At 39.3% G+C, this 16,677-nt stretch overlaps 1 long non-coding RNA gene across 1 annotated transcript in view; it reads right to left on the reverse strand.

Annotated features, from left to right (window-relative positions):
• Positions 1-16,677, reverse strand: part of LOC308066284 — a 128,433-nt gene that overhangs the window by 26,029 nt on the left and 85,727 nt on the right. The window lies entirely within an intron of this gene.

The raw sequence follows: 16,677 nt of genomic DNA on the forward strand, positions 1-16,677 counted from the left end.
AGTAACCTCGTAGTAACCTCTAGTCTGGCTCACAGCCACTAGAGAGGACTCTGAAGGACTGTCCCTTGGTGCTGCATTGATTAGATTTCTTCCCATAATACATCCAGTGTTTTTACTCAGTAAACTTTACTAACAATTGAATCAAGAATAAAGAGTGAGAAGGGAAATAAAAGCTGTTCTCCATGTGAAAATGGACCATAAAATTAACAAGGTTCTCAACATCAAGTAATTCTGTCTGCTCTATTGTGGCCAGAAGATCAGAGCCTGTAAAATACATAAGCAACCAAGGAGAAAAAAAAAAAAAACAAAAAAAAATTCCAGAATTTATATAACATCAAAGTCAAATATTTAAACACACAACACCTAAGAAATCTAAAAGCTTAACTTTCCCCACTAACATTTAAATATTTCCTTGTCTAGATATTGTACCTGCCTCATTTTTTGGATACTAGTTATGTTGGCAAACACACATTTTTCACAATCTTTTATGATGCTGTGGAAATGTTAATATACAGGTTTCCTAATTTCCATGTCTTACTGTATCAAGAGTGCATAGAAAACACATTTACAAAATCAAACAAAAAAGCCACACGCTCTTAAATAAAATGCAGATGATAAACTGAGACATAACCAGTCTACAGTGGAGTAATTTTTCCTCTAAGAACATGAGCATCAATGTACTCTAATCTAGATCCTGTATAGTGAAAGTGCACTGTTGTCAGTTGGACTATATGGCTTTTCATATTTCAGTGAAGGCAGACCGAGCCTGTCCACTAAGAGACATTTTTAATGTATAATACTTTAATTACAACTGTAAACAAACTTTCACAGAAAATTTTCACGTGAATGAGAACGGAGAAATGCAAAGATTCACCACAAAAGTCTCTCAGACTTGCTGAATTCTTAATGACATTTCAGTCTTCAGTCTTTTGCAGCATGCTAATCCGCCTTATCCAAAGATAGCTGGTACTGTTGATACAAAAGGTTGGGCTGGTAGAAAATCAGGAATCTGCAGAGTTTGGTGATGGATTACCAATTGTTTGCTAGAATGATCCTTAGCTGCTAAAAAAAGAGGCCAAATCATAGTCATCGGAAAGACAACTGTATCACTGAACGTTCCAAATAAACAGCCCATTCATTTAAGAAAGGAACGCAACTTTCTATCAATAATGAATCATCTAAGCTCTAAATAACAATTATAAAACTCACCTACTTGGTAATTCATATAAGAAAAACTATGATCTTTCTAATATACACATAACCTATTATGAAGTATTAAAGTAGAAAGGATGAATAAGACTGTCATGACTTCAACTATCCACACTGCATGATAAATGATAAATTAAGTAAATTATTTTGCAGTATCTAGAATAAGATGGGAATATAATACATGGGATTTTTTTAATAAGGCATATGAGAATACACAAGTAATTAATTTGTATCTTCTCTAACAACACAAGTGCTCAGAATGGTCTGTTATCCAAAAATAATCAATATAGATAGGAAGACTAGATACCAGACTAGACCTTAAGTGTATCTACTCAGGCTACATGTTATCATACTGGGGCCTGATATAGTAGAAGCAAAAAAAGCTTCTTGCTACATGAAAACAGGTGTGTAATATCAAAGGGAAACAATGTTAATGACCTTTAAATACTGGCATTTGTTTGAAGTCTTCTCCCTGAGATCTTTTAAATGAATGACTTCAGTAAAGTAAGGTCAAGAAGCAATAATCAGACAAAAAATAGCCAAGTAAAAAGTCATCACCGCAAGAAGCCTAACACAGCTGATACTGAATGTTAGCAAGCCTTTTTGCTTCTAGAAACATGGGCACTGCAATTTTCACATTTTTGTGCAAAAACCTGATCTGATAATTTTTGACCCTTTGACACTAACTATGGGAGAGGAATGAAAGCTGGCCATTCACCTGGCACTAGCTTACATTCCCAGCCACTGCTGATCTCTGAAGTCCTTTTGAGTGTCCAAGCACTGTGCAAACTTACTTGCTTGCAAAAACTTGGGAGTCTACATTCAGAGGAGAAAGGTCTTATTTTAAAAAGAAAAGAATAGTTTTAAAATAAGCCTTAATATCTTCATGAAAGAAAATGAGATTTTTTTATGGAGATGTGTTTTGGAGCTTAAACCAATTGTGTGGTAAATACATGATATATTTTGCACCACAAATATTCAAAGGCAACCTCAGTTTTTGAGTGTCATATCCTTCCTATAGCCAACATTTCCTTTTCAAAAAAGACTGAGGAATCAGACACCTGATACACTCCACCATTATAGTCCGTCCTCTGGATTCAAACAAGCAACGCATGCAACTGTACGGTGAATTCCAAAATATACACTATCAACATACCCTATGAAGAAGCCTATTAAGTCATTTAAGCCATAGGCATTTAAGTATGATGAACTAAAAACATATGTACTTATAAATTTATCTGACACATACATGTGCAAGAAGTAACAAAACTATGAGTATCAACATCACTAAAAAGCAAGCTGCTTCTGCAAACCGCAGAGAAAGGCCATTTCATGCAGAAACAGAGACTGCAGAATTTTGCAGGGAATCTAGTTTTTTATCCTCTCTACTGCTCTAGCATTTAGGGAAACTCTAGGCCAGGGGTCCTCAAACTACAGCCCGCAGGCTGGATACGGGCCCCCAGGGTCCTCAATCCAGCCCCCGGTATTTACAGAACCCCCCCGCCACACCCCCCACCCGCCCGCCGGGGGTTGGGGGGGAAACCAGGCAGCCGCAGATGACTGCCTGCCACTTCATCCGCGCGCCGGCCCCCTGGTTAAAAAGTTTGAGGACCCCTGCTCTAGGCCTTACCCCATCTTTGAGCAGAACAACAGTCAACAGCCCTTTTTACAGTTACTGGAAAGTTGAAGACCTCAGCTTAGGGATCCCAGAAGAGAGCTATTAATCTATTCAGTTGTAGGATGCATTATCAATACGTGTGCTCTGCTGGTGGAGTACTTCATGTCTGCTATTTTAGAACAGGAGTATTTTAGCCAGCATTGTCCTGTAAAGTGCATGATATGCTCCCATGTGCTCTGAGGATAAAAGAAAGGACAGTGCAAGTCCCACTTTCAGTTTGTCAGCTCTGAATACAGTTTGTGACATTACACTAATAGGACAGAGGCAGATTACAGAAGGTAGGTGCAGGTAACTCACCACCAAGCACTTTCACTACCACACAGGGAAGTCTTCCTTTCCTCTTGGAGCATCTGTCTACAACCCACAATCTTGTGGCTCACACACAGTAATCCCATGTACAAGAGTTCAAGTAAAAATAGATGGCAATAAAGTTCTGCCAAAAGAGGTGTCTGCTCTGGATCGTTCCACCAGCAAATGGTGTTTCCAAAAACTATGTGTGGAACACTGTGTGGCTGCTTTCCAGATGTCAGCAATGCAGACACATCTCAAGGAAGCAGTAGAACATGCTTGCTGCCTATTAAAATGAAACATGTAATGGGAAGGGACCTAGTGGACCAGTCAAACACAAAACATAAGCCCTTGTTATTGCTACTTTAAAAAAAAATCTTTGAGGTATTGCCTAAGGTACAGCTTATCAAAGCAGTAAACGTTTTAAAGAAATCTTGGGATATATGTTTGTATTCTGCTTGCTGAGGCAGCTGTCCCTAGGAAGGATGTATTTCTAGGTAAAAATCACAAAAATATGCTATTACAGTTATGAATGCTTAAGGCTAGGAAGTACTATCATCAGCTGCTTGGTAGTTCCAAGGTAGTTATTTTGAATTAATGGAAAAACAATTATTAATCCCCCAAGAAACCTAGATTTCAGACTCTGAGTAAAAACTGCTCTTCTATAAGAGGAAAGCAAACCTTATTAACTCCTAGTTACACCTTTAGAGAATTGACTGGAAATCTCAATGTCTTATCTCGTAACCTACGATCTGAGTCCAGATCATCTGTGCCTTTGCCTCCAGTTTCACCTCAGCTAAGCTTGCTTTGCGTTCAAGTATCTTTTGCTACTTAAGTACCTATTTGTGGAGACTACTGTTCAACTGAAATTGTAAATCTCTTTCAGAACTTCCACCTTTATTTACTGTTGGGCCAACAAGAATGTGTGAAATTAATTCATAATTCGCGTGAGATGACTTTGGACATTTTTAGTCTAATGTAATGGTCCTGCCAGTTTGACAACTCAAACATCACTGTTTCTTGCTGATCCTTTAATAAAAGCAAAGTCTTTGATCAATACTGGTTGAGGGTCAGTCTCAGAAAATGAGTGACTCAAGAAAAAGCTCACTCATGAGTAAATCCATGTGGAAGTGAAAATACAGGTAATATACTTATAGAGGTATGCTTTCACTGCAGTTGGTTATTCACTGGAATATGATGATGATACTTTTACATTCACACTGTGTGACAAACCCTCCCAGTTAATATACTGTTAACATGACTTAGTCACATAGTTGTCATTTTTATCACTAAAAACAGTGATAGGTATATTTGCAGCACATTGGATGAACTTCAAAGTAATTTATAAGCACTAATAAGGAAGCATTAACACTTATTTTCGTAGGTGAAGAACACACGTACAAGACACTTATGTGCTTTTGTATGAATCACTGAGGCACAGGCAGAAACTGAACTCGAATTACCTACAACCTCTATTACTCCTATATGAACAACTACCTGAAAGAGCATGGTGGATGTAGGAAGCTGTCCTGAGAAGAACAGAGAAAGAAGCAATTTTCAGTGTAATCCTCTTAAAAGAAAGTCTAGCTTCTGTATACAATTCCCACCTCAAAAGCCAAACCCAAACCCCAACAAAACCCAAGAACAAAAAAGCACACGCTGCATTTCTAGTGAGAACTGTAGGCAGGTGGGGTCATTTCTCTGTCCCTCCTTGCTCAGTCCATGACAGCAATCCCTACCTGTCAATCAGTCTTGTTTGGAGGATTTACTCCCTGTTATGCAATTCCCCATTTTTCTTGCAGCTTTGAGATTTTACTGTACGTGTATGGGTGAGAAAGAAAGGAAGAATGACTCTACAGAAGGAGTTTCAGATGCTTTATTTTTACTGCCATACACACCGTTTTTGAGGTGTTTGGCACTAAGGGTGCAATGTATTAAAATGATTGATTGATTGCATTTTAAAAATAGAAATACTGTTCTGATACTGGGATTAACTATTATCATTAAGATATGGCAGAATTTTAAACAGCTTTGAAGCTGTACCCTACTGTGAATGTAAAGCGTCCTTCCCCATCCCCCCCTTGCCCACAATACACACACACAACAGTTTTTCGTACAGGAACCAAGTAAATGCCACTAACTTCACTCCTCACACAGTGAGTACTCTATCCATAGGACTACAGTAACAACTCCATTGTGTCCTTTTAATTCCCGTCGTGCATTTTCAGTTTGCTTTCAGCAAACTTGTAGCCTCCCCCTCTTTTTTTTCTGAACAACATAATGTGCTGCTCTATGGGAGAAGCTTAATCACTGCTAGTTTGAAGGTTCTTCTTTTTAAATATCCTATATATTCTAGATCAAATCTTGGTTTATCAAAGGGGCTGCAAAATAATATTCGGAATAACTGGTGTAATTTGGTGGCCCAGTACAGTATAAGCAGGTTCTGATTCAGAGCTGGGTGAGTGACTGCAGCTACAGGGAGACCCTGCCAGCAGCACGTCCGTGCCAATAGAAAAGAACAGTTGATGGCATCTACCCAAGGTCAGCTCCTCAAATTCGGGAGCTGGTTTTCTTCCAGACACTGTAAAGTCGCCTGTTTAAATGCAGCCAGTCGGCAACAATTAAGCGTCTAAATAAAACATGCAGATTTTGTACTCCTTTTGAAATCTCCTCCATGCCACGCTGTTTATTTTCTATTTCTCACAGTCTTCATTATCCAACAATCAGGCTACAAAATGGCGGTCAGAGCGAGGCAGACATTTTGTAACTGTCTCATTAAAAGCCTAACAGAACAATGAAAATGCACTGAATGAAAAGAAGCAATCCGAGGAGCCAAAAGGAGCATGTAGCACTACGACGACCAAGCTTTTAAGCAAACGCTTTATCTTATTTTGTAGCAAAGTTAAAACAAAGCCGCACTGAGAAGCAACCTGACAGAATTTTAACCTTGTGCAGGCAAAATACAGTCTAGGGCAGCCCTTTTCAAAGACTTTCACTTCAGCAAGTACAGCTCGTCACCTATCTGAGCAAAGAGTCTTCTGTGCCCCTGTCTACTGTGTGCCATATGGACTCAAGACCACCCATTGACAGTGACTCAGTCACTATAATCTTAACCACATTCTTCCCTTGAAAGTCCAGACACTAATGTTTTCTATTACAGCTCCAGGAACTTTACAGTCTTCAGCACAGCTTTTAAAGCACTTGCAAGAAAATCACCAGACGAACATTTAAAGAATGGAGCCTACATCCATCTCTGCAGATAACTTTTCATTCAAATTTAACTCTCTAATGTGTAATAAGCTAGGGACAGCAAAAGCCGAACAAAGTAATACCATAGCTGATAAAAGCAAAAAGCCCCAAGAATGAATAAGCATGTTCCTTTTTTTCTAATTGTGTGCCCACCCAGGCTGCTCGCAGAAGTATTAGCAACTGATATATCCTAAGAAGCAAATATGCAAATCTTTAGGAAAAACTGCAAAACACATGCAGGTCATTAAAGATTTAGGTACCTGCCAAATTTCAGGTTTTGGAGATTCAGACATTTTTATACTGTTCCCCGAGGAAACAACAACAACAAAACAAACAACAAAAACCCCACAAAAAAAAAAAAACCAAAACCAAAACAAAAACTACAATTACTTTTACACAAAAACCCTATGGTTTTGTCACACTCCTATAAATAAGAAATGGCTGAACGGATTTTGCTTACATTTTTAAATGATACTAAATGAGCAAAGCAGGCAGGCTAATGTTATATTTTAAAAGAGAGGGATATAGGTTTGAAAAAAACCCACCCTGTAATTTTATAATGAAAAAAGTAATCATTGTTGATTTTAACCCAGCTATCATTTTGAGGGACTTGCAATACAGAACTTAAACCAACAAAACAGGTAAGGAATATTACATAGGCATGCTGAAAACACAGGTATTTTACAACTGCACTGACATTAGAAGAGACTAAAGCAATGCATCTCTGTTCCCTCTTTTCTTAGGAAGGCTTGCACTCTGTGATGCTGCTACTTGATATTCAATGAACCATGTCATGAAAAAGGCAACTCAATGGGAAGAAATAGCTGGCCCCCAACAGCCAAAGTCAGGTAACTCTTCCCAGAGTACAGGTGGTACAGTGAACCAGCTACACGCAAAAACAGCTTGCAGAAGCTTATTTTGAAACTTTTGTCTCTTGGTAGTAAATGGAAGAAAGCTGATATGTGTGACTGCCTTGAAAGAAAACTACTTGGAGGCCCCAAAGTGAGCAGGGTAAAATGTTCTCAGAAAAGGGAAGAATTTACCCTGCTGTTTATATACAACTGACACATTTGCCAGTAACACTGTATCTCTCTGTGATTTTACATGTGAGAAATGTCTAAGCTACACACTGACCCTTCCCTTACAAGCCCCTAAGAGAGACTGCAAGCAAAAGAAAGGTGGTTTGTTTGGGCCACCTAGACCTGTAGTATATATAAAAGGACAGGAGGAGAATTATTACCACAGCTTGTACCCTCAGCAGAGACAGAGCTGCCCGGGGCAGGCACATGTGCAATGCTGTTAACATATGGTGGAGGTTCGAGTCCAGACTGTACTACAGCAAGCCCTGAAAGAGCCACGTCTGAAGAGTCCAGCTGCTAACCAACTCCCTCCAGCACTCACATGAAGGCTGTCTCCTACAATACAATATAGCCTTGTGTTTTATGGGAGATGTTATTTCTCCGAGACACATTTTGCAGCGTCCCGTATCTTTGCGGTGGGGCTAGCAATCTGCCACACTGCTGTGACAACAGGTGGGGCAGCTCTTTCAAAACTTGAACAAACCTGCCAAAATCCAGATGACTGCCAAGCTTACTACACAGATGCTATGTTCAAAGGTTACAACACATCTCCAAAGCCACTGATTTAAAAGCATCGTTCATTACAGTTGCCCTTTGCTTTTGTTACAAACCCCCCAAATCATGGAAAGAATTCAGACTTTTGTTAGAAACATGAAGAGAGGCCAAAGTTGATGAAGAGGTTCCCTAAGGGTTGTGATCCTTGAGTTAAGCTAACTCCAATCTGAGCTGGGAGAAAAAAGCTCTGAGCTGACACAGGGTTTCACACTGAAAGTGTGGGAAACTGGTGGTTTGACAAGATTTCCTTGCAAAGCCAGGTGAAGTTCGGTGGTTTCTGTGATATTTCACAAAGAGTCACTGGGTGTCTTTGAACTTCAAACTTACAGCAGAATCCAGCAGCTGCAAACTTAAACATAGCAAAACAAAGATTAAGAAAAAAATGTCTGTGTGAGCTCCTGGGAGGAATATACTGAGTTTCACCTGATGACATTTGAAAAAGCAAAAGTCTACACACTCTGTTAACTTCAATTTCAATAAAAACACCACGGAGGTACGGTAGAGGCACAGTTGCATTACACTTTTGACTTACCTAAGTGAGGTACTGCTGGGTGGACTGCAGGTTCCCTCTTAACCTGGCTGCCCACTGCTGTTCTTACAACTACTCACACTGATTTCTACCAGTTACATGGTGCCATCCCCACAGGCTGCATCACAGCCCCTTTTCTAAAATCACCAAAGATACCAAGGCTTACTTTCAATGATCAGGAGGGAATGAAAGAGAAGTTGGTTCTAGCCCTTAATTTGGAGAACTGGAATTAAGAAGACCAAACAATCACATGGGTTTAAGGTTTGAAGCAGTATTTTTCTTCAAATAGCACTTTTCATGTCATCTCCTCTGCAACTGCAAGCTTTAAAGGCTGATGAAACAAATGGCTTGGATTCAATTCCTTGAGGGGCATTATATTAGTTCACAACAGTGTGAATCCCTGTGCTATTTGGTGTCTGTTAGCTAGCTGATGCAGAATATTTTAAGCATCCTCAGTCTTCTGGTCACAATAAAGAGCAGCTTGTAAGCAAGAGAGGGAAACCAATGTGGAATAATACCATTTGCATGGGCAGCAGTGGTCTACAGGCATATAACTGATCAGCTTTGGTTTGCTGTATGCTAGAATAGGAATAATTGTATCATGTAGGGAATACATAGTATTTTATATATTGGAAGGGCTTTTCTTAATAGCACTGAAAACAGAATCTAGCAGCGCATACAGTTGTAAGGGAAAAAGTGAAAATTAAAGCAGGCATGCAGGTAACAAAAGAAGAGTAAAGGACTGCAAGCAGAAAAAAGAGAAAGATAAAATACGAAAGGAAAAGCAAGATGATGACAGACAAGAATAATGATTAAAAAACAACTGGCAAAAATTTAGTTTAGAAATCATACTGGAAATCAGGTAACAGATAAAAAGTAAGCATGTTAATTATGGCACATTTCTTTGATGTGCTTTTTTCTTAAGTGTAGTAAACTTTCTGAGCAGTAAAAAATATTACTATTGTTTAATTTTGATTCTAATGTTAAATCACTAGAGAAAGAGGAAAAAAATCTTAAATTTTGCAAGCACAGTTTTGTTCTTTGTGGTTCCATGTCTTTGGTGAGCTATTCCTTAACCACTTGTAAATGCTGGAAATTACATATGCTGATCCTAGAATAATAACCCGTGCCCTCCCCAAGTCTCCTTTAACACAGGAAATTATCCTTTAACACAGTAAAGCTGTAAGAAAATTAACCATTTGTATTAAATGGTTAATCAGATCACCTCAGGGTCACTGCAGCATTCTCCCTAATGTTGTAGTTTCAGTCTATCTGGGTGAAGTATTGGAAAAGAAAAGCAGGACAATATTTTGCAGAGAATCACAAAGTATCACATCTGGCTTTTTATCGTATAGTTCTGTGTCTGTTTTTACAAACCTATTTCCTAATGGAGGAGTGAATAGTTACACAGACAAGAGAGCGTCAAATTGATACAGCTGTGAGCATGCAAGTGCTGTGGTTTTGGATTGTGAACCTCAATAATACTTAAGTTGTAAAAATCATCTGGAATAAAATGAGCTAGAGCAACAACAAACCCCAGAGTGCTTTCTTGTTAGGTTAAAAAGTACTGGATTTACCATTATGACCTAATGTATCTCTTTATATACATTCCGCTTCTCTTCATCATTTATGTAAGACCAGTTGCCGTGACAACTAAAAGAATTGTTTTAATAAAGCAATGTCCCCCTATATTTTAAGTACTGCAGGTTCCTGAGACAAAGAAATCCACCCCACAACTCCAAAGACACAAATCAATACAACACAAAAAGAAGCCAATGAAAGGAAAGGAGAACCCTGCACACAGAATGAATTTTGCATGGAAGCGGTATTTCTGGTCCACAACTCCAAGTACACGTTTACTGCTTATTATAAGCTTTATTACTGATACCTCCTACATCTGTTACTTCCACCTGTGTCCCCACGGCAAACTGATCAAAACCTCTGCCTCTTAATTGGATTCCAGTAAAGTAAGCATAACACAACGAACAATGCAAGTATTGCAAGGATACAGTCTTAAATGCTAAGAGCGCTGTACCTACTGAGACCAAGGCATCAGTTAAAATCTGATGTGAGGTAGTGATGAAAGGCTGACGAATTGCCAAGGGAGAGCAGATCCTGTACATCCAAGCAAACAATCTTCAAACAAGTCTACACAGATGGCTCAAAGGAGGTATGTCTTTGCAGGATCAGGTCCTTGTAGCGTAAGTAGCAATCCTAAGGTTTACTCTTAATTACAGAGATATGGAAGTGTATTGGTCAGTACAAATAAGCGAGGCCTGGTGGGGAATGCTGGGAAGAAGAATGTGAACATCTTGGTTCACTGGAGTGAAATGCTAGCTCTCTAAATTCCCCCTGCATGTTGGCATTCTTCAGATAGGCACTTCTGTGTGCTTTGTGCTGGCTTGGATTGATTTCTACCTATTCCACAAAGTTATCCAGACCACTAACAGTTAACAGAAAATGTACAAAAGAGAACAACCACACATTGTCAAGGGAGATGAAATTAAATATCCCAACAGACATTCCTGTTCATATGACATTCTGGCCAACAGGCTTCCTCAGATACTACAGTGATAACAATAAAATTAGTCTCATTATTAATTCAGTGGAAATTTAATGGAATAAATAGTTCAAATTAGCAATTTCTTTTAGGAATTCTGGGCTGGCAACAGTAGCATCTGTCTCTCTGTAAAAGCGACAACAGACAGCTTAAACTTTAGGTTTGACACCTCTGCAACATTAAGCATTACATTACTAACCCAGACCTAGGTAATCACTCTCCTGCCAACCTTAATGAGTTTTCAGCCAGCTAAGTGAGCTTCAAACTAATGAGCACAGGTAGTATTAGCAGCATCATGGTGTTCGCAAGGGACTGGTATATCTGCCTTAGAAGCTTATCTCTTGTACTGACACATCCAGACAGTGCCTGGGACCCAGACTAGCCAGCCAGAAGCTGGTTTGGGTACATTCTGCTAAAATGCGGTTCTGGCAAGGGCTTCAACCTAGTTCTTACTTGTGTGACAGTGAATACACTGAAAAACAGCGCTTGGACTACCAGGATGATTTGATTAGTGGCACAGCATGACTGGATTTGCAGCTGATGCACTGTGTTAACTCAAGTTTGAAGTCTCTTGCCACTTCTCTATTGCATTACCAATTTAAACATCAGTAGCACTTGTTCTTCAAAACAGGCTCCCGAAGGATCAGCTGACTCAAGTGAAAAGCACCACTCCACAAAACTAGAGGATTTTGTGAGTGAATGAAGTTAACGTCTCAGTAACACTTGAATTCGGTCTGTAGTTAACACACTCAGAGTTATATACAGCTTTTATGATCTTCCCCCCACCCACCCCCCCCAAATTACTTATTTAATGAAATACTTTTAGAACTGTGTAATTAATGCCATGTTTCTGATTTTACACAGGAGGCTGCTTTTTAAAGATATTTTGAAGAATAAATACTTCACGTACTATTCCATGTAAATTTTTTACTTTTAAAAGCTTCCATCTACCACATTACATATTTCTGGGTGGGAATCACAGATTATCTAGTTTAGAATTGTTGTTTACACGAGTTTTACATTCAAAGTTTCCATCTTCTATTTCTTCGCAACTGTGAGAGAGTTAATCTCACATCTTAATGGTAGTTTGCCCTTAATAAGAAAGCATTAAAGCAAGCCAACAATAATAAGCTAAATGAAGGCCATTCTTTTGCCTTTTGTCAATATTTTCATAGTGACAAACAGATCAAACACAGATATTTTTAAGGCTTTTATTTTTTCCCTCTTTTTAAATCATAAACCCTTTGGTATATTTAATTTCAAAATGAGTTCCCTGTGGATTAGGCTAACACGACCGATTAACAAAACCTTCCCAAATTCTGCTGCATCTTAGGTGGAAAAGTACACAGAATGTTCTTCTGCTGTCTCTCCCTGCTCATTTTCTAGCTGTTCCTCTTTCCCCTACACCTAAACGCCAAACCATCCATGTTAATCAAAAAAGTTTCATAGTCCTGTTCTGAGACTTCAAAACACTAACACATTTTTCTAAATGAATGAAGGATTTTAGACTGTATTCAGAGGAAAATACTCAAGTACTAAGTATTTGCTACACCACACAGATATAGTTGGCATATTCATGTGGGAAGTCCCCCCTGCAACATGAACTCAGCCCTTGAAAAGCAGAGGGAATACCTGCATTTTGTGACAGTCTGTGCAGGTACTACTTGGTGTCTGGTTGTAGAAGAAGGGTTTAAAATTTTTGAAGACTCAATGGACTGTTATTCTCAAATCTCTACCAGTTTTACAACTTCCTAAGCAAGGTCAAAAGACACTTCTGCCCGTTGAGAAGTTTTTGTAGGACCTAACTAACTTTTGCGTACAAGGGCATTGGCCACACTCTGAAAATACTCCTCCTTCTGCAATATTTGCTTGTCAGAGGGGATTTAATTTGCAGACTTGAATGTCCTTCCTCCTGTCCTTCAGTCCCTATGGTTATACATGACCAAGGTCTCCTCAATGAAATGTAAGTACAGCTGTGAACAACTGCTTTAACATATGGACACAAGCCTTCCATTAATGTAGGAAGTTGGGGCTTGGTTCCCCACCCCCATTAAATCTGTTTGATGGTTCCTTTTCCTGGAAAAACTTTCATACAAACTGCAGACTCTGGTCCACCTGCAGATGGACATGAAAGCAGCAGTGGCAGTCACGGCAATGAGACAGCCTATGGATGGGGACATACCATGGCTTCAATGCAGAGGGGAGGTCCAGGCTGGACCGCCCTCCTCCTTCACACAGCTGAATCAGAGAACAGAGCCTTAATACTAGAAGCAAAAGTGAGAGAAAAAGCTTTCTCTTCCATAAATCACTAACTCTTCCAGCTGGCCACAGGCAGCTGTCATGTCTACCAGCACAAAAAGAGCCCATCAGGAAAATGCCATGAAAACAGCCTGGGATCACCATTTCCTTAGGTGTTCAGTGCCCTGCCTGGCCCTTGTCCACAGTGAGTGTCCCCTCTAAAAATTTTGCAAGAGTGTAAAAGCATTGACAAATTACTTACAAATGGCATCCTAAGTTTTAACAAATTTCCTTTGAGAAAGAGGCAGGCATGCAGCGTGAACACAAAATAATGAAGGCTAACTCTCAGAGAAACAAAAGTCCCAGTTGCAGCTCCAAAAGATTATGAATTTCAGCTTTAGCACGGACGCAGTTTGGGTTACTGACCATGTATTTGAAACAACTGAAATGTTTTTTTTCTGTGTTTATTTTGCAGCCGGCTATTTTTAAGGTCACAGTCCCTGCTAAGGGAGGAAACCATGTCTCTAGGGTATTGGGAGTTAAACAGAGGAAAGAAAAAGGCACAGAGAAAGTAGCAGCCTTACAGAGAGAACTCAAATGTTTTGTTTCCTTCCTTGTTCAGTCTGTAGTCAAAAAAGAACTTTACAGTAAACATTAGCTCTTTTTTTTTAAAAAAAGCAACAAATATAATTCTGAATTTCACAGGAATTATTTTTTAACTTTTTCCCTCCTGGAATCCCTTCTGATAAACCGCAATACAAAGGGACCTTACCACTTGTCAATCAGCTTTTACAGCTTGAGAGGTTAGGCTTACCACTCCTGTCTGCAGTGACTTACGGCACCTACATCAAACCAAATATTTTGTGCAGGCAGTGAATAAGGAGGTGCGGGGAAGGCAGCAAATGTTTCGAGAGGCTCAGAAAAGCAATCAGGACAGGGATCAGCTACTGCAGAGGGCACACACCGTGCTGAGGCCACAGACTTCTGTGCCAGGAACCAGAGGAAAGTAGCACTGAAGGAATCGTGTGGGAAAGGACAGAAGGAAGTGAGCAGAGAGGCTGCAAAGGCAGCCAAGGCAATTCCACCACAGGGAAGTGCAGAACCTACTGCTATCAGCCAGCAGTCTGCTCTGTCCCTTCTTGAGGTCACACAAGATGTCACCACAGCAAAGCTATACTCTGTGTCTGACAAAATTAATTCACTCTGCAGTCTTAGGTGTAGCATAATGCAAAGAAGGATCCAAGTCAGCAGCTATACAAAAAGAGGCTTCTTTCATAACTTAATTGCTCATTTGCAAAATACCAATGTTATTTATTTAAGCAACTATGACCTTTTTTGATGCACTGCTAATGTAAATGCCCATGTGGGTGTCAGAAGAACATCATGATAATAAAATACTAATAACTTAGATCAGGAGTTGCCCAATTTACTTTGCTGGGATAGCATTCCTATAGAAATAGAGCTGTACTGTACCTCACTGAGGCAGGGGTTACAGCTGTTTCCAATTCTGTCCCAGGCTCTGCATTTGCAGAAGAGAAATGAATTTGGATGCATTTTTCACATATCTTTTTCTCATGTACGTACCATAAGAAATACATCAAGATTTCTGGAATCCCTCCTTCAGCTAGCCTCTGCTCTTCTTGTCATATCCCAGATTATAGTAGATGTCAGGTACGTTCCTCCAACTCTACTGCCAAGAAGCATTATTTTTAGGTGCACAAGATGCCTTCCATGGCTTTAATTAAACAGATAAAGCATGTACAGGCAGGGAACAGCATATGCACACCAGCCCAGAGGACACGTAATGCCAACTAGAACTGGTTAGGGAACAGTGTGATTAGAACATCAAGAAGGCTAGGAAGTGAAGGAAGACACTCCCATGCCTTAAGAGTGGTACAACACTAGGCATCATCTGTTCCTTTACTTGCAAAGATGTCAGCAATAAGATAAAATTATTAAGGGAAAGTCTCTAGCCTCTACATATTACTTAGGCCCAACTGGGATAACGAACACCAAGGAAGTGCAGTAGTTACTGAAACAGCTGATTATAAGAAACTCTGGGGAAAAAAGGCAGGGGATGGGGGCAAGCAGATAAGAGAGTTCTAAAGAGTGGAAAAATAAGGAAGCATTTATCCAAATTATTCTATTCTTTTGCCTCAAAAAGGGCACACTGTCTCAGGCCCAGGCATTACAGTAAGCAACTATCATTTTTTTCAGCTAGGATTCTCAAATTTGGGACATTAATAAAAATAGGACAGGAGCCCATGACAATACAAAATAATTTTCTCTTCAGAAATTTTCTTGTAGCTGTATATGCAATTTACCTTTAGGTGATACCAATGTGTTCATACACATCCTGACCTGAATACGGGTACATACCTGTACCCTACTTTGCAGTGACAGAAAAGAACTACACAGCTTTTTCTTTTAATCACCTGCATAGATATTCTGTAATATACGTTAATGTAGGTATGTGAAAATACAGACCAGAACTGACTGCTGCTGGTGTGAGGGGAAACTGTGACCTCTCAATCCCATTTAAACACATTAGAAGGCTTTAATAAAGTCAAGCAATATTGTTAGCTATATTAGCACGACTAAACAGTCCTTGAGGTATAAAAGAACTGTGCATGCTAGAATAAGTACCAGTAAATTGAAGAACTAATAGTATTATAGCCATATGGTTACCACATTAAAAACCTAGCTTTTAAGAGTTCAAGAGGGAGATTAAAAGCCTGCAAAGCATATTTAGATAGTGAATACACAAGAATTAGGTATGTGTTTCGGGACTTGTTTTATTTAAATTCTGCTGTAATCAATACACATTTTAGAAGGCAGTGATAAACTCCTCAAGCAGATTATGTTATTCCATGGAGTTTGAGTATGAGAATATTCCTTCTGACATGCTGAGGGAACGTAGCCTTACCAAGAAAGATGTTCTAACAGAAACATGTGAATAATTAACATTCTGAAAGAATGTGGAAGCTGCACAAATAGGAAGAGCACTGTGTTACACTTGACCAAAAACAGAACGCAATGCTTGAGGGACTGCAAAGTTTTCCAGAAGTTTAGACTGTGGCAGGATGTTCTAACTAAGCATACTTTGCAGGAAGGTATTTGTTTTGATTTGCTAGCCTTCTGAAAGAATAAACATTTTTCAAAATTTGAACAGCCTACTGTGTTTTTAGCAATATTTCTTGAAAGCATGCTTTTAACTACAAAGGAGCAGGAAAAAAATATGTTCAAGTGAAAGATCATCTTCTCAACTTCTTAATGCACATTAATGACTTAC

This window comes from Falco punctatus (assembly GCF_963210335.1).
Source record: "Falco punctatus genome assembly, chromosome: 6".
Classification (NCBI taxonomy): domain Eukaryota; kingdom Metazoa; phylum Chordata; class Aves; order Falconiformes; family Falconidae; genus Falco; species Falco punctatus.